General features: G+C 36.5%; 1 protein-coding gene across 1 annotated transcript in view; it reads left to right on the forward strand.

Moving 5' to 3' along the window:
- LOC134718332 (uncharacterized) overlaps positions 1–19,829 on the forward strand; it is a 248,398-nt gene that overhangs the window by 140,278 nt on the left and 88,291 nt on the right. The gene's annotated exons all lie outside the window — the stretch shown is intronic.

Raw genomic sequence — 19,829 nt, forward strand, 5'->3', positions numbered from 1 at the left:
GATTCAACCCTCTTGTTTGATAAGTTCTCGAAACAAGTTGTGTTTATAGATGTAGCATATGGTGATAACTTTTTATTTTCATATTACCCCTTAATATACTAAATATTTACTACACTCATAAGATGATAATTGAAAAGTACAATATATAAGGTTAAAATTAGCTAATGTATATAATATAACGTGTCTACTTAAAACCTACGGATGATGTCAAGTGTAAATCTCTATCTTTACAACCTATGTCTTCCTGTTATGATGAGTCAACATTCACGTATAATGTTATCACGGAGTACTTATCCTGCTTATATTTACAACCTTGTGTTCAAGGTCGAACTTAATGTAATATGACAGAATATATGAAAATATACTTTTAAATTACCCGAGTAGCCATTTGTAGATTGGCCGAGTGTCATCATCTATATGTCCGAGTCATTGGTCGAGTTTTATAAAATATACATCATGAGTAGTCGTTCTATAGATTTGCAAATAGTTATCTTATATATTGCTCGAGTGGTGTTTTGTTTGTGAAGATTGGTTGAATGTTATCTAGTGTATTACCTAAGTACTATTTTTTAGTATATTTGCCGACGGTTATCTGATTTTTTCCAAGAGGGGTTAATTTGTAGAATGACAGAGCATTGTCTATTATATTACCCAAGTGGTAGTTATGGAGATTGAGAAAGTGTTATAGATTACAGTACCCATTCGGACAAGTGGTCATTTTGTCAGATTGGCCACTACTCATCTTATTTATTACCAAAATGGTTACTGTGTAGATTGGCCGATTGTAATTATGGTAGATTTGCTTAGTTTGACTTATACATTTACCGAGTAGCCAAATGTTATCTTACATATTGTATGACTGGATTTTGTTTGGCATTTTGAGTGTTGTTTAATATATAAAATAGGGACGAAAGATACCAAAGGGACAGTCAAACTCGTAAATCTAAAACAAACTGACAACGCCATGGCTAAAAATGAAAAAGACAAACAGAAAAACAATAGTACACATGACACAACATAGAAAACTAAAGAATAAACAACACGAACCCCACAAAAAACCAGGGGTGATCTCAGGTGTTCCGGAAGGGTAAGCAGATCCTGCTCCACATGCGGCACCCGTCGTGTTGCTTATGTGATTACAAATCCGGTAAATAGTCTAATTCGGTAGGTCAAATTCATGAAAGGGAAGGGGATTGTAGTTACGACGTAAGGAACATATCCGATATCATTTGTGAAACGGTTATTCGATAACGGTCAACCAACTCGTGATGGCGTCCGTAAAATTTACGAAGGGATGATTTCAACTTCACCATTTGGAACTCTTGGTTTAATAGCTTCCTTGTGAGCAGCAACCATCTATCAAGAAAATCATGATAGGAAATGCAAGCACCGGAATATCGTATCAATTGGGAGATATATACCCCGTATGCAGGTGCTGCTGGAATGTTGCTACTAAGAAATGGAAAATTCACAATTGGAAAGCTGAAATCATCTCTGTTGTCTTAAAGTTTTGTTTTCAACCGACCCTCATTGTCAATTTCTAGATGTAGGTCAAGATATGAGGCCGACTTAACTGTATCTGTGGTATCCTTTATCTCAAGCTCGATGGGATAGATGCGTTCCACATAGTCACCATATTTTGAATTATTTAGTGAAAGAACAACATCTATATAGCGGAAAGTAGAGTTAAAGGATATTGCTTACTTCTTATCTTTCTCCCTAAGAAGTTCCTGCATGAAGTCAGCCTCATAATAATATAGAAACAAGTCGGGAAGTAGAGAGGCACAGTTTGTTCCCATTGGAATGCCGACAGTCTGTTGAAAAAAACACGTCCTCCGAACGTAACAAATATGTTGACAATCAAGAAATCAAGCATCTTGATAATATCAGTTTCAGTATTTTTTTTGTTTGAATCAGAGTGGTCCTTTACAAAGTAGGATGTATCCCTCCCTAAGACAAGTTATTTGTATCTACGTTGGCCATTCTTTTTTATAAAGCAAAGCAATACCAACTCAATTTGTCTCTTAGTTTGGAATGTGGAATACTAGTGTAAAGAGTAGAAAAGGCAAACGTTTCAATACTGTTACAAGTGAAAGAGAGTTAGATTGTATGTAGTCTAAAAGATCTTTAGAATTTTAAAGTATCCAAATCTGATTCACGCCCCCTCTAGAATAGGAAGTTTCACAATAACTTCGAAGCCCGTCTTTGATTGCTGATAAAATGGATGTTTATAATTTAGAAAGAGGTTTCGTGGAGCACTTGGAAGACCCAGCAATATACTGTTGTTTGTAAGGACACTTATGTAGTTAAGGTATCCAATACAGTGATGGAAGATCCAGTTCTTCATCTTTGGTTGAAATTCCAAAGGAACACAGAACAGATCTATGATTATCCATCACGAGTTGGTTGACCGTTATCCCCTTCCCTTTCATGAATGTGACCTATCGAATTAGACTATTTACCGGATTTGTTATCACATAAGCAACACGACGGGTGCCACATGTGGAGCAGGATCTGCTTACCTTTCCGGAGCACCTGAAATCACCCCTAGTTTGTTTTGTTTTTTTTTTTTGGGGGGGGGGGGGGGTTCGTGTTGTTTATTTTTTAGTTTTCTATGTTGTATCATGTGTGCTGTTTTTTGTTTGTCTTTTTCATTTTTAGCCATGGCGTTGTCAGTTTGTTTTAGATTAATGAGTTTGACTGTCCCTTTGGTATCTTTCGTCCCTCATTTATTGTCATACATTTTACGGGACCTTTACACCAGGTCTTATCCACCATTTTCTACTGTAGGAAATTCCTGTAAAAACATTTAGCATTATGACAGTTGTTTTCCATTCGTAAGTTGTGTTTGAGTTTTTGATTTAGCTATTTGATAAATCCCTTTTCTATTCGTTAATTCTTTTTGGAGTTCGGTATTTTCGTTACTTTACTTTCTACATAGCATGGAGAGTTGTCTTATTGGCACTCATACCACATCTTCCTATATCAACCTTCAGAATAATTATATAAAAAAAGCATACTTGCAGTAAATTTTAAGTGTTAATTGGTCATAATCAACGTATTTAGTCAAATGTCGAGTTAAAGCTATGTCGACCTAACTGTTCACCAAATAAATTGTTCAATACCCAATAGGTCATGATTAAATGAAATGTACTTACTGCATTATATTGTGTCACGTTAAATAACTTACTTGTCTGTACCATACAATTGAATCGAAGACAACTGGCTACATTGAAAAATCGTCAACATTGAACTAAAAGAGAATAGTTTAAATACAAAAATATCAACTCGTCCCTCACCTGTATAAAAGTGTAATCTAATTAAGAAAAAAGACCCACTCGTCAAACTAATGCCAAAAAAACCAGTTCAATACCTATATGTAAAGACATAAATAGGCAGGACACATAAAATCTGACGAAACAAATGCCAACTATCCCCAATAGTTAAAACTTATTAACCATAATAAACAAGATCCAAACCTGATTTACTAATGAAAATTATACATGTATGCAACCCTTGCTTTTTTAAGATATCTAAACATGTTGTGTTTATCACATTGCGTGATTACTGTTATTACTTAAGATTGAAATAGAAACGTGTACACCATCCGTAATTTAGTCAATGTATACTATACTCAAAATTGAAAGCATTGAATAATACAATGAATAAGGTCGAACCAAGCTGATGTTGAGAAAATTATGTTTCCACTTGTAACCTCCGGATGATGTCAAGTTGAAATCGTTAATAATCACACCCTTCATCTTCCTGTTATGATGAGTCTATACTCAACTTATACTTTGACCACGTAGTACTTATCTTGTTTATACATATTTTCAAGGTCGAACTAAATGAAAAACACTATCAGAAATGTACAGTCTGACTTATCACATATATTTCCCGATTGTGGTCTTTTATTTTTTGGGGGGGGGAGACTGATCGTGTTTAATTGGTAATCATAACTTGTATTCGTCTGTGATTCAAAATCTTTTTATTTTCCTGATGTGATATTTCAGATTGCTATCATTACATGATCATGATAATTAGAAACAAGAGACAAAAACATTTTTTTTCATCATTTGAATTCCTTTATGTCGTCATGATACGTTGTCTACAGGGGAGGATATGTGACTGTCCATGATGATACATGAAACAGAGGACTATTTGACATTAGATGATGTTTCACACGTAGATGATGTTTCACACGTATATGATGTTTCACACGTAGATGATGTTTCACACAGACTTTTTAACATTAATGCCTCTTACATTTTAAAGATATATTATTATTGGAGTTTTTATTTTTTATTTAGATTCAAAGTCTTAAGTATTTTTGTTTAATTTCTAGAAGTTTATTTATTTTTATACTTATTTAAATTTTTATTTACATATGATTAATTTTACTTATTTAAACTTGTATTTACATATGTTTCATTTTAACTTATTTAAATTTTTATTTACATATGCTTCATTTTTACATTATTTTTATATTTTTCATCCTTTAACTTATTTTTGTTCTTAAATATACACTCAGCTACATTTATCATTTTCAGCAGATCCTATTTGATCAAAAGGTACTAACTTCAAGGATATAATTTATTGACTAAATTTTTCTTGTTGACAATTACCGTAGTTGAAACAAATTTTGACAAAAAAGTCGTCCTAAAATGTAAAATATACTATAAGTCACTGTTGGGGAATTTCTTCCTGCAAGGAAAGACTACTGTTTCTGTAACTGAATGCTAGTCATTCTGTCTATGTTTTGGGGAAAGATGGTATTGCGCCCTAAGTACCTATAATTGTAAATGCTGGTCATTCTGTCTATGTTTTGGGGAAAGACCGTATTGCACCCTAAGTACCTATAATTGTGAATGCTGGTCATTCTGTCTATGTTTTAGGGAAAGACGGTATTGCACCCTAAGTACCTATAATTCTGAATGTTGGTCATTCTGTCTATGTTTTAGAGAAAGACTGTATTGTACCCTAAGTACCCTATAATTGTGAATGCTGGTAATTCTGTCTATGTTTTGGGGAAAGACGGTATTGCACTCTAAGTACCTATAATTGTGAATGCTGGTCATTCTGACTATGTTTTAGGGGAAGACCGTATTGCACCCTAAGTACCTATAATTCTGAATATTGGTCATTCTGGCTATGTTTTAGGGAAAGAACGTATTGCACCCTAAGTATCTATAATTGTGAATGCTGGTCATTCTGTCTATGATTTGGGGAAAGACGGTATTGCACCCTAAGTACCCTATAATTGTGAATGCTGGTCATTCTGTCTATGTTTTGGGGAAAGACGGTATTGCACTCTTAGTACCTATAATTGTGAATGCTGGTCATTCTGACTATGTTTTGGGGAAAGACCGTATTGCACCCTAAGTACCTATGATTGTAAATGCTGGTCAGTCTGTCTATGTTTTAGGGAAAGACCGTATGGCACCCTAAGTAACTATAATTGAGAATGCTGGTCATTCTGTCTATGATTTGGGGAAAGACCGTATCGCACCCTAAGTACCTATAATTGTGAATGCTGGTCATTCTGTCTATTTTTACGGGAAAGGCCGTATTGCACCCTGAGTACCTATAATTGTGAATGCTGGTCATTCTGTCTATATTTTGAGGAGAGACCGTATTGCACCCTAAGTACCTAAAACTGTGAATGCTAGTCATTCTGTCAATGTTTTAGGGAAATACCGTATTGCACCCTAAGTACCTATAATTGTGAATGCTGGTCATTCTGTCTATGTTTTGAGGAGAGACCGTATTGCACCCTAAGTACCTATAATTGTGAATGCTGTTCATTCTGTCTATGTTTTAGGGAAAGACCGTATTGCACTCTAAGTACCTATAATTGTGCATGCTGGTAATTCTGTCTATCTTTTGGGGAGAGACTGTATTGCACCCTAAGTACCTATAATTGTGAATGCTGGTCATTCTGTCTATGATTTGGGGAAACACGGTATGACACCCTAAGTACCTATAATTGTGAATGCTGGTCATTCTGTCTCTGTTTAGGGGAAAGGCCGTATTGCACCCTAAGTACCTATAATTGTGAATGCTAGTCATTCTGTCTATGTTTTAGGGAAAGACCTATTGCATCCTAAGTACCTATAATTGTGAATGCTGGTCATTCTGTCTATGATTTGGGGAAAGACCGTTTTGCATCCTAAGTACCTATAACTGTGAATGTTAGTCATTCTGTCCATGTTTTAGGGAAAGACCGTATTGCACCCTGAGTACCTATAATTGAGAATGCTGGTCATTCTGTCTATGTTTTGGGGAGAGACCGTATTGCACCCTAAGTTCCTATGATTGTGAATGCTGGTCATTCTGTCTATGTTTTAGGGAAAGACCCTATTGCACCCTCAGTACCTATAATTGTGCATGCTGGTCATTCTGTCTATGTTTTGGGGAAAGACGGTATGGCACCCTAAGTACCTATAATTGTGAATGCTAGTCATTCTGTCTATGTTTTAGGGAAAGACCGTATTGCACCCTAAGTACCTATAATTGTGAATGCTGGTCATTCTGTCTATGATTTGGGAAAGACGGTATTGTACCCTAAGTACCTGTAATTGTGAATGCTAGTCATTCTGTCTATGTTTTAGGGAAAGACGGTATGGTACCCTACATGTAAGTACCTATAATTGTGAATGCTAGTCATTCTGTCTATGTTTTAGGGAAAGACCGTATTGCACCCTAAGTACCTATAATTGTGAATGCTGGTCATTCTGTTAATGATTTGGGAAAGACGGTATTGTACCCTAAGTACCCAATAATTGTGAATGCTGGTCATTCTGTCTATGTTTTAGGGAAAGACGGTATGGCACCCTAAGTACCTATAATTGTGAATGCTGGTCATTCTGTCTATGATTTGGGAAAGACGGTATTGTACCCTAAGTACCCAATAATTTTGAATGTTGGTCATTCTGTCTATGTTTTTGGGAAAGACCGTATTGCACCCTAAGTACCTATAATTGTGCATGCTGGTCATATTGTCTATGTTTTGGGGAAAGACGGTATGGCACCCTTAGTACCTATAATTGTGAATGCTAGTCATTCTGTCTATGTTTTTAGGAAAGACCGTATTGCACCCTAATTACCTATACTTGATAATCCTGGTCATTCTGTCTATGTTTTTGGGAAAGGCCGTATTGCACCCTAAGTACCTATAATTGTGAATGCTGATCATTCTGTCTATGTTTTGGGGAAAGACCGTATTACACCCTAAGTACCAATAATTGTGAATGCTGGTCATTCTGTCTATGATTTGGGGAAAGACGGTATTGCACCCTAAGTACCTATAATTTTGAATGCTGGTCATTCTGTGTATGATTTGGAGAAAGACGGTATTCCAATTTAAGTACCTATAATTGTGAATGCTGGTCATTCAGTCTATGTTTTTGGGAAAGACCGTATTGCACCCTAAGTACCTATAATTGTGAATGCTGGTCATTCTGTCTATGATTTGGGAAAGACGGTATTGTACCCTAAGTACCTGTAATTGTGAATGCTAGTCATTCTGTCTATGTTTTAGGGAAAGACGGTATGGTACCCTACATGTAAGTACCTATAATTGTGAATGCTAGTCATTCTGTCTATGTTTTAGGGAAAGACCGTATTGCACCCTAAGTACCTATAATTGTGAATGCTGGTCATTCTGTTAATGATTTGGGAAAGACGGTATTGTACCCTAAGTACCCAATAATTGTGAATGCTGGTCATTCTGTCTATGTTTTAGGGAAAGACGGTATGGCACCCTAAGTACCTATAATTGTGAATGCTGGTCATTCTGTCTATGATTTGGGAAAGACGGTATTGTACCCTAAGTACCCAATAATTTTGAATGTTGGTCATTCTGTCTATGTTTTTGGGAAAGACCGTATTGCACCCTAAGTACCTATAATTGTGCATGCTGGTCATATTGTCTATGTTTTGGGGAAAGACGGTATGGCACCCTTAGTACCTATAATTGTGAATGCTAGTCATTCTGTCTATGTTTTTAGGAAAGACCGTATTGCACCCTAATTACCTATACTTGATAATCCTGGTCATTCTGTCTATGTTTTTGGGAAAGGCCGTATTGCACCCTAAGTACCTATAATTGTGAATGCTGATCATTCTGTCTATGTTTTGGGGAAAGACCGTATTACACCCTAAGTACCAATAATTGTGAATGCTGGTCATTCTGTCTATGATTTGGGGAAAGACGGTATTGCACCCTAAGTACCTATAATTTTGAATGCTGGTCATTCTGTGTATGATTTGGAGAAAGACGGTATTCCAATTTAAGTACCTATAATTGTGAATGCTGGTCATTCAGTCTATGTTTTTGGGAAAGACCGTATTGCACCCTAAGTACCTATAATTGTTAAAGCTTGTCATTTTGTTCATGTTTTGAAAAAAGACAGTATTGCACCCTAAGTACCTATAATTGTGAATGCTGGTCATTCTGTCTATGATTTGGGGAAAGATAGTATTGCACCCTAAGAACCTATTATTGTGAATGCTGGTCATACTGTCTGTTTTAGGGAAAGACCGTACTGTACCCTAAGTACTTATAATTTTGAATGCTGGTCATTCTGTCTATGATTTGGGGAAAGATAGTATTGCACCCTAAGAGCCTATTATTGTGAATGTTGGTCATACTGTCTGTTTTAGGGAAAGACCGTACTGTACCCTAAGTACTTATAATTTTGAATGCTGGTCATTCTGTCTATGATTTGAGGAAATACCGTCTTGCACCCTAAGAACCTATAATTGTGAATGCTGGTCATTCTGTCTATGATTTGGGGAAAGACCGTATTGCACCCTAAGTACCTATAATTGTGAATGCTGGTCATTCTGTCTATGATTTGGGGAAAGACGGTTTTGGACCCTAAGTACCTATAATTGTGAATGCTGGTCTTTCTGTCTATGATTCAGGGAAAGATCGTACTGCACCTTAAGTACCTATAAGTGTGAATGCTGGTCATTCTGTCTATGATTCGGGGAAAGACCGTACTGCACCCTAAGTACCTATAATTGTGAATGCTGGTCATTCTTTCTATGATTTTGGGAAAGACGGTATTGCACCCTAAGTACCTATAATTGTGAATGATGTTCATTCTGTCTATGATTTGGGGAAAGACGGTATTGCACCCTAAGTACCTAAAATTGTGAATGCTGGTAATTCTGTCTATGATTTAGGGAAAGACGGTATTGCATGTATTGTCGAAATGCGCATCTGGTGCAAGAAAATTGGTACCGTTAATTTTATTACTACCACTGGGTCGATGCCTCTGCTGGTGGACTATTAGTCCCCGAGGGTATCACCACCTCAGTAGCCAGTACTTCGGTACTGGCATGAAAATACGGATTTTTTGTGTTATTAAAATTTACTGTTACAAAATGATAGAAATTATTATAAATTAAGGAATGTATCTCCCTCATGCAAAGGTCTGGTTCCTTTCACGGATTTGGCTATACTTTTTGGACCTTTTGGATTATAGCTCTTCATCTTTTATATAAGCTTTGGATTTCAAATATTTTGGCCACGAGCATCACTGAAGAGACATGTATTGTCGAAATGCGCATCTGGTGCAAGAAAATTGGTACCGTTAATTTTATTACTACCACTGGGTCGATGCCTCTGCTGGTGGACTATTAGTCCCCGAGGGTATCACCACCTCAGTAGCCAGTACTTCGGTACTGGCATGAAAATATGGATTTTTTGTGTTATTAAAATTTACTGTTAAAAATGATAGAAATTATTATAAATTAAGGAATGTATCTCCCTCATGCAAAGCTCTGGTTCCTTTCACGGATTTGGCTATACTTTTTGGACCTTTTGGATTATAGCTCTTCATCTTTTATATAAGCTTTGGATTTCAAATATTTTGGCCACGAGCATCACTGAAGAGACATGTATTGTCGAAATGCGCATCTGGTGCAAGAAAATTGGTACCGTTAATTTTATTGCACCCTAAGTACCTATAATTGTGAATGCTGGTCATTTTGTCTATGTTTTTGGGACAGACCGTATTGCACCCTCATTACCTATAATTGAGAATGCTGGTCATTCTGTCTATGTTTTGCGGAAAGACCGTATTGCACCGTAAGAACCTATAATTGTGAATGCTGGTCATTCTGTCTATGATTTGGGAAAGACGGTATTGTACCCTAAGTACCTGTAATTGTGAATGCTAGTCATTCTGTCTATGTTTTAGGGAAAGACGGTATGGCACCCTAAGTACCTATAATTGTGAATGCTGGTCATTCTGTCTATGATTTGGGGAAAGATAGTATTGCACCCTAAGAACCTATTATTGTGAATGCTGGTCATACTGTCTGTTTTAGGGAAAGACCGTACTGTACCCTAAGTACTTATAATTTTGAATGCTGGTCATTCTGTCTATGATTTGGGGAAAGATAGTATTGCACCCTAAGAACCTATTATTGTGAATGTTGGTCATACTGTCTGTTTTAGGGAAAGACCGTACTGTACCCTAAGTACTTATAATTTTGAATGCTGGTCATTCTGTCTATGATTTGAGGAAATACAGTCTTGCACCCTAAGAACCTATAATTGTGAATGCTGGTCATTCTGTCTATGATTTGGGGAAAGACCGTATTGCACCCTAAGTACCTATAATTGTGAATGCTGGTCATTCTGTCTATGATTTGGGGAAAGACGGTTTTGGACCCTAAGTACCTATAATTGTGAATGCTGGTCTTTCTGTCTATGATTCGGGGAAAGATCGTACTGCACCTTAAGTACCTATAAGTGTGAATGCTGGTCATTCTGTCTATGATTCGGGGAAAGACCGTACTGCACCCTAAGTACCTATAATTGTGAATGCTGGTCATTCTTTCTATGATTTTGGGAAAGACGGTATTGCACCCTAAGTACCTATAATTGTGAATGATGTTCATTCTGTCTATGATTTGGTGAAAAACGGTATTGCACCCTAAGTACCTAAAATTGTGAATGCTGGTAATTCTGTCTATGATTTAGGGAAAGACGGTATTGCACCCTAAGTACCTATAATTGTGAATGCTGGTCATTTTGTCTATGTTTTTGGGACAGACCGTATTGCACCCTCATTACCTATAATTGAGAATGCTGGTCATTCTGTCTATGTTTTGCGGAAAGACCGTATTGCACCGTAAGAACCTATAATTGTGAATGCTGGTCATTCTGTCTATGATTTGGGAAAGACGGTATTGTACCCTAAGTACCTGTAATTGTGAATGCTAGTCATTCTGTCTATGTTTTAGGGAAAGACGGTATGGCACCCTAAGTACCTATAATTGTGAATGCTAGTCATTCTGTCTATGTTTTTGGGGAAAGACCGTATTGCACCCTAAGTACCTATAATTGTGAATGCTGGTCATTCTGTTAATGATTTGGGAAAGACGGTATTGTACCCTAAGTACCCAATAATTGTGAATGCTGGTCATTCTGTCTATGTTTTAGGGAAAGACGGTATGGTACCCTAAGTACCTATAATTGTGAATGCTGGTCATTCTGTCTATGATTTGGGAAAGACGGTATTGTACCCTAAGTACCCAATAATTTTGAATGTTGGTCATTTTGTCTATGTTTTAGGGAAAGACCGTATTGCACCCTAACTACCTATAATTGTGAATGCTGGTCATTCTGTCTATGATTCGGGGAAAGATCGTACTGCACCCTAAGTACCTATAAGTGTGAATGCTGGTCATTCTGTCTATGATTCGGGGAAAGACCGTACTGCACCCTAAGTACCTATAATTGTGAATGCTGGTCATTCTTTCTATGATTTTGGGAAAGACCGTATTGCACCCTAAGTACCTATAATTGTGCATGCTGGTCATATTGTCTATGTTTTGGGGAAAGACGGTATGGCACCCTTAGTACCTATAATTGTGAATGCTAGTCATTCTGTCTATGTTTTTGGGAAAGACCGTATTGCACCCTAAGTACCTATAATTGATAATCCTGGTCATTCTGTCTATGTTTTGGGGAAAGGCCGTATTGCACCCTAAGTACCTATAATTGTGAATGCTGATCAATCTGTCTATGTTTTGGGGAAAGACCGTATTGCACCCTAAGTACCAATAATTGTGAATGCTGGTCATTCTGTCTATGATTAGATGAAAGACGGTATTCCAATCTAAGTACATATAATTGTGAATGCTGGTCATTCAGTCTATGTTTTTGGGAAAGACCGTATTGCACCCTAAGTACCTATAATTGTTAAAGCTTGTCATTTTGTTCATGTTTTGAAAAAAGACGGTATTGCACCCTAAGTACCTATAATTGATAATCCTGGTCATTCTGTCTATGTTTTGGGGAAAGACGGTATTGCACCCTACAGTTGGGTGCAGACCAAGCATTACATAAAGTAAACGCAAGTTAACGCGGCGTGCACATATTTCGTTAGTTGACTTTAAATTTCGCGTTTACTAGTAAACGCCCGTTTACTTCATTTACGTTAACGCGGTAAAAATGGAAATTTATAATGTCTACTCGAGTAAACGCGCGTTTACTCTGTGTCCGTTTAGTCAGTAGTAAACGGCCGTTTACTTCAGATTTCACTAGTTTAATTTTACGTGCACGTAAAAGTAAACGGGCGTTTACTACAGATTTCTTAATTGTATTTTTACATGCACTTGAGAGTAAACGCGCGTTTACTTTTCGCGTTAACTAATTGTGTATATTATAAAATAATTGTCGGATGCATTTGTACATTTATTTACGTTGTTGAAATGACTTAATAGTTTACGTATATGTGTTTTGAACCTTAACAATCAAAAATACTTTTTATTAGAAATATAAACATTTATTAAGTGCAAAAAAAAGTCAGTTCCAAAAACTTTCAACAGCGGATTTTCTATTTTTCTGTTCAAAATTTACATGTACAAATATCGACTCACAATTAAACTGGCATATTTAAAAAAAAAATTCAATAAATTAATTAAAGAAGTGTCATTTCATTAAATGCAATCGTCAATATGTTGATCGAAAATGGACAGATGGATATTTTGATGTACCTTATCATGTGATATACTAGGTCAGTGTATCAAGGATACGAGTACAATCTACGTTAACGCGCGTTTACTACAAACAGTAAACGGGCGTTTACTTTTTTTTTACAAACATAGAAGATACGCCTTTTTCGCGTTAACGCGACGAAACGAGAAAGTAAACGCCCGTTTACTCTTTACAAAATTAGAAGACACGCGGTTTTCGCGTTAACGCGGAGGTAAACGCGAAAGTAAACGCCCGTTTACTATTTATGTTTACTAAAATTTCGTAGTTAACGCAGAGTTAACGCGGCGTTTACATGAAGTGCACGCGAGTAAACGCCGCGTCAACTTTTTAGGCCCGTTTACATGTAATGCTTGGTCTGCACCCAACTGTAAGTACCTATAATTGTGAATGCTTGTCATTCTGTCTATGATTTGGGGAAAGATAGTATTGCACCCTGAGAACCTATTATTGTGAATGCTGGTCATACTGTCTGTTTTAGGGAAAGACCGTACTGTACCCTAAGTACTTATAATTTTGAATGCTGGTCATTCTGTCTATGATTTGAGGAAATACCGTCTTGCACCCTAAGAACCTATAATTGTGAATGCTGGTCATTCTGTCTATGATTTGGGGAAAGACCGTATTGCACCCTAAGTACCTATAATTGTGAATGCTGGTCATTCTGTCTATGATTTGGGGAAAGACGGTTTTGGACCCTAAGTACCTATAATTGTGAATGCTGGTCTTTCTGTCTATGATTCGGGGAAAGATCGTACTGCACCTTAAGTACCTATAAGTGTGAATGCTGGTCATTCTGTCTATGATTCGGGGAAAGACCGTACTGCACCCTAAGTACCTATAATTGTGAATGCTGGTCATTCTTTCTATGATTTTGGGAAAGACGGTATTGCACCCTAAGTACCTATAATTGTGAATGATGTTCATTCTGTCTATGATTTGGTGAAAAACGGTATTGCACCCTAAGTACCTAAAATTGTGAATGCTGGTAATTCTGTCTATGATTTAGGGAAAGACGGTATTGCACCCTAAGTACCTATAATTGTGAATGCTGGTCATTTTGTCTATGTTTTTGGGACAGACCGTATTGCACCCTCATTACCTATAATTGAGAATGCTGGTCATTCTGTCTATGTTTTGCGGAAAGACCGTATTGCACCGTAAGAACCTATAATTGTGAATGCTGGTCATTCTGTCTATGATTTGGGAAAGACGGTATTGTACCCTAAGTACCTGTAATTGTGAATGCTAGTCATTCTGTCTATGTTTTAGGGAAAGACGGTATGGCACCCTAAGTACCTATAATTGTGAATGCTAGTCATTCTGTCTATGTTTTTGGGGAAAGACCGTATTGCACCCTAAGTACCTATAATTGTGAATGCTGGTCATTCTGTTAATGATTTGGGAAAGACGGTATTGTACCCTAAGTACCCAATAATTGTGAATGCTGGTCATTCTGTCTATGTTTTAGGGAAAGACGGTATGGTACCCTAAGTACCTATAATTGTGAATGCTGGTCATTCTGTCTATGATTTGGGAAAGACGGTATTGTACCCTAAGTACCCAATAATTTTGAATGTTGGTCATTTTGTCTATGTTTTAGGGAAAGACCGTATTGCACCCTAACTACCTATAATTGTGAATGCTGGTCATTCTGTCTATGATTCGGGGAAAGATCGTACTGCACCCTAAGTACCTATAAGTGTGAATGCTGGTCATTCTGTCTATGATTCGGGGAAAGACCGTACTGCACCCTAAGTACCTATAATTGTGAATGCTGGTCATTCTTTCTATGATTTTGGGAAAGACCGTATTGCACCCTAAGTACCTATAATTGTGCATGCTGGTCATATTGTCTATGTTTTGGGGAAAGACGGTATGGCACCCTTAGTACCTATAATTGTGAATGCTAGTCATTCTGTCTATGTTTTTGGGAAAGACCGTATTGCACCCTAAGTACCTATAATTGATAATCCTGGTCATTCTGTCTATGTTTTGGGGAAAGGCCGTATTGCACCCTAAGTACCTATAATTGTGAATGCTGATCAATCTGTCTATGTTTTGGGGAAAGACCGTATTGCACCCTTAGTACCAATAATTGTGAATGCTGGTCATTCTGTCTATGATTAGATGAAAGACGGTATTCCAATCTAAGTACCTATAATTGTGAATGCTGGTCATTCAGTCTATGTTTTTGGGAAAGACCGTATTGCACCCTAAGTACCTATAATTGTTAAAGCTTGTCATTTTGTTCATGTTTTGAAAAAAGACGGTATTGCACCCTAAGTACCTATAATTGATAATCCTGGTCATTCTGTCTATGTTTTGGGGAAAGACGGTATTGCACCCTAAGTACCTATAATTGTGAATGCTTGTCATTCTGTCTATGATTTGGGGAAAGACGGTATTGCACCCTAAGTACCAAAAATTGTGAATGCTGGTAATTCTGTCTATGATTTAGGGAAAGACAGTATTGCACCCTAAGTACCTATAATTGTGAATGCTGGTCATTTTGTCTATGTTTTTGGGACAGACCGTATTGCACCCTAATTACCTATAATTGAGCATGCTGGTCATTCTGTCTATGTTTTGCGGAAAGACCGTATTGCACCGTAAGAACCTATAATTGTGAATGATGGTCATTCTGTCTATGATTTGAGGAAAGACCGTATTGCACCCTATGTACCTATAATTGTGAATGCTGGTCATTCTGTCTATGATTTGTGGAAAGACGTATTGCACCCTAAGTACCCATGATTGTGAATGCTGGTCATGCTGTCTATGATTTGGGGAAAGACGGTATTGCACCCTAGGTACCTATAATTGTGAATGCTGGTCATTCTGTCTATGATTTGAGGAAAGACCGTATTGCACCCTAAGTACCTATAATTTTGAATGCTGGTCATTCTGTCTATGTTTTAGGGAAAGACCGTATTGCACCCTAAGTACATATAATTGTGAATGCTGGTCATTCTGTCTATGTTTTGGAGAAAGACCGTATTGCACCCTAAGTACCTATACATGTGAATCATGGTCATTCTGTCTATGGTTTTGGGAAAGACCGTATTGCACCCTATGTACCTATGATTGTAAAATTGAGAATGGAAATGGGGAATGTGCAAAAGAGACAACAACCCGACCATAGAAAAAACAACATCAGAAGATCACCAACAGGTCTTCAATGTAGCGAGAAATTCCCGCACCCGGAGGCGTCCTTCAACTGGCCCCTAAACAAATATATACCTATTCAGTGATAATGAACGCCATACTAATTTCCAAATTGTACACAAGAAACTAAAATAAAAATAATACAAGACTAACAAAGGCCATAGGCTCCTGACTTGGGACAGGCAAAAAATGCGGCGGGGTTAAACATGTTTGTGAGATCTCAACTCGCCCCCTATACCTCTAGCCAATGTAGAAAAGTAAACGCATAACAATACGCACATTAAAATTCAGTTCAAGAGAAGTCCGAGTCTGATGTCAGAAGATGTAACCAAAGAAAATAAACAAAATGACAATAATACATAAATAACAACAGACTACTAGCAGTTAACTGACATGCCAGCTCCAGACCTATAATTGTGAATGCTGGTCATTCTGTCTATGTTTTGGGGAAATACCGTATTGCACCTCAAGTATGTAAATAAGTATTCTAAAATGTAAAGAGTACAATTTTAATAAAAATTAAAATAATCTTTAGTAATGACTGTGTAAAATCAAATACCGAACAAGGAGAGCATTTTGTAAAGTTTAATGTTACAAGCAGATCTTATACTGATTAATATTTTGGCGAATATTCCGTAGATATGCTTTCATGGTATATCCAAATTTATTTTGTGTTTTTTTCCCTTTGTTTGTTTGTGTCTTGCACACTAATCTTCATTTAAAAAATGGTAATCATGATTGTTTTGTTTATATTTCTTTATAATAATCAGTGTCACTGCCTATTATGTAGATTAATGTAGTAAAAACTACCAAGACCGCATGTGTACGGGTGGAGTATATAGGCATATAGAAAAAATAAAGCGAGACATGGAGAACGTCGCTGACATAACAACCCTACAAAAATATCATATTATGTCACTGAAAATCCTCCAACAATGAGCACAAACCTATACACATTCATCCAAAACTTCAAATACGCTGACGAAAGCAAAGTATACACTGATTAGATTGTGTTCAGATTAGTACTGATTGTTTAAACAATACATACGTGCCTCTGTATCCTCGGATACAATGTTGTTCCCCCTATTATTCTATATACCCCATTCACACTGTAAAAAGTAAAAGTAAAGTAAAGTAATCTTTATTTAAAGTAGGGTTGCATATATACACATTAACAATGCACATGGTCTCTTAAGAGCTCTTTAAACCGACTGATATTAATAAACAAAACATACATGTAATAACATGATTTACTTCTTTTTAAATTGGAAAAACATGGCCTTAGTCCATCTGCTCTGGATATACTCAAACGCTATCTGACTGAAAGAAAACAGTGTGTAAAAATAGGCCAGAGAATCAGTCAATTGCAAGATATATATAAAGGTGTTCCTCAGGGATCTATACTAGGCCCTGTATTATTTAATGTATTCATAAATGATATTTTTCTTTTTGTCAAACACTGTGATTTATATAACTATGCTGATGATAACACCCTCTCAAAAACAGGTACTACTTTGGAATTAGTTATTAAACCCTTAGAGGAAGATAGTAATTCCCTAATATCATGGTTCTCTTTTAACAAAAAGCAGGCAAACCCAGAAAAATTCCAGGCCATTGCTATAGGTACCGTAAAAATAAACACACACTCAAAATATTGTTTTGAACATAAATGGATTCCATATAAAATGTGACGACGAAGTGAAACTTCTCGATGTAACAATAGACTTTAAACTGGATTTCAACACTCACATTTCAAATATTTGCAAAAAAGCTGCACGACAACTAAACGTTCTAAAAAGAATTGGCACTCATCTCACCAGACTTTTCTAAACTTACAATATACCACTCATTTATCATGTCAAACCTCAGCTACTGTCCTCTTACATGGCATTTCTGCAGTGAACAAAACACAAAGAAAATAGAAAAAAATACAAGAAAGAGCACTCAGATTTATTTATGACGACTACACAAATTCTTACGATATACTTCTTGAACAGTCTAAGCTACCAGCACTAAAAATGAGAAGATTGAGAGACATATAAAATAATTAATAAATCAAGTCCAGAATTCCTACATAATTTAGTAAATATTAAAGAAAATTCATATAACTTCAGGTACAAAGCATAGCAGATATATCACGGCCAAAAAACAATGATGGTAAGAAAAGCTTTAGTTATAAGGCAGCAAAACTCTGGAACTCCTTGCCTCAAGGAGCTTATCAACTTTTGGTCAGTTCAAAATTTTTATCTACACCTGGTGTTTTTCAGAAAAATGTACATGCAGTTCTTGTAAATAATGTACTTACTTGCTGCCCCATAACTTGATCTCGAAGCCTGCTGTTTGTTTTTTTTTTTCTATGTTTTATCTTTTTGCAGTTATTTTTACTTTATTTATTTAGCAATTTATTTCTTTTGCTTATGCATTACGTTTGCTATTGCTGCATGCAGTCTTTTGTTTGTGATTATAGTGTTTTATTCTGCATGTGCTACTCCGATATAAATACTATGTGCTACTCCTATATAAATACTATGTGCTACTCCGATATAAATACTATGTGCTACTCCGATATAAATACTATGTGCTACTCCGATATAAATGCTATGTGCTATTATGTGCTGATATTTGACATTTGTTTTAATATATAACTTGCTTTACTTTTATTCTGCATGTGCTATCTATGTATTAATACATATATGTGCTGTCTGTCTGTCTTTCTTTCTGTCTGTTTGTGTTGTATGTGTATCTGATGTTATTACATGTATGTTTTGTTTATTAATATCAGTCGGTGACCCTCCGCAGTTAATTATATATAAATATACTGTCTAATGGTTGGGTGTACGCGAGGGTGGACGATCAAGTAACAAGAAAATAACTGAAAATTATCGAAGTCTTTACAGGAAGATAATTTCTTAGCAAACAGAGGATTTGACGTTTCATAAAGTGTTAAGGGAGCTACCATTTGAATTTTATGGGGGGGGGGGGGGGAAGGGGGTAGGATGAAAATTTTTGTCCTGCATTTTTTTAGCTGTAATCTCTGTCCTGCCTTTTTATTTTTCACTCTAATCGGTCCTGCCTTCTTTTTTTTTATAGTTTATCCTGACTTTTTTTGCCTAAATTGTCGTCCTGACTTTTTTTTTAGCAAGTGTCACATCCTGACTTTTTTTTTTACTAAAAACTCCTGTCCTGCCTATTTTTTCAAATTTCATCCTAGCCCTCCCCCGAAGCCAGCATAAAAACCCCCACCCCATAAAAATCAAATGGTATAGCTTCCTAAGACTTTTGTATGCGGAAGTGAAACTTTCTGCATTTCCAAAGGAAACAGGCTAGTTGTTATTTATTGAATTAAAGCCACCAAGAAAATTTAAGTGCACATGCCTGTGAATGTGTTCGCATACAAGTTGAACTTGTACAAAAAAATGTACTATTCCACAAAAAAAAAACAGTGTCAATTGACTTAAAAGTTTCTGAAATTATATGTGTCACAAAGTCGACGAAGGAAATTGTGACTCTTTGTACTGAATTACATGCATGCAGGGACAGATCCAGCCATTTTTAAAAGGGGTCCCAAACTAGGATAAAGGGGGGTCCAACTATATGTCCCCATTTAAATACATTGATCGTCCGAAAAAAGGGGGGCTGGATC

This window comes from Mytilus trossulus, chromosome 5 (genome assembly GCF_036588685.1).
Source record: "Mytilus trossulus isolate FHL-02 chromosome 5, PNRI_Mtr1.1.1.hap1, whole genome shotgun sequence".
NCBI classification, from domain to species: domain Eukaryota; kingdom Metazoa; phylum Mollusca; class Bivalvia; order Mytilida; family Mytilidae; genus Mytilus; species Mytilus trossulus.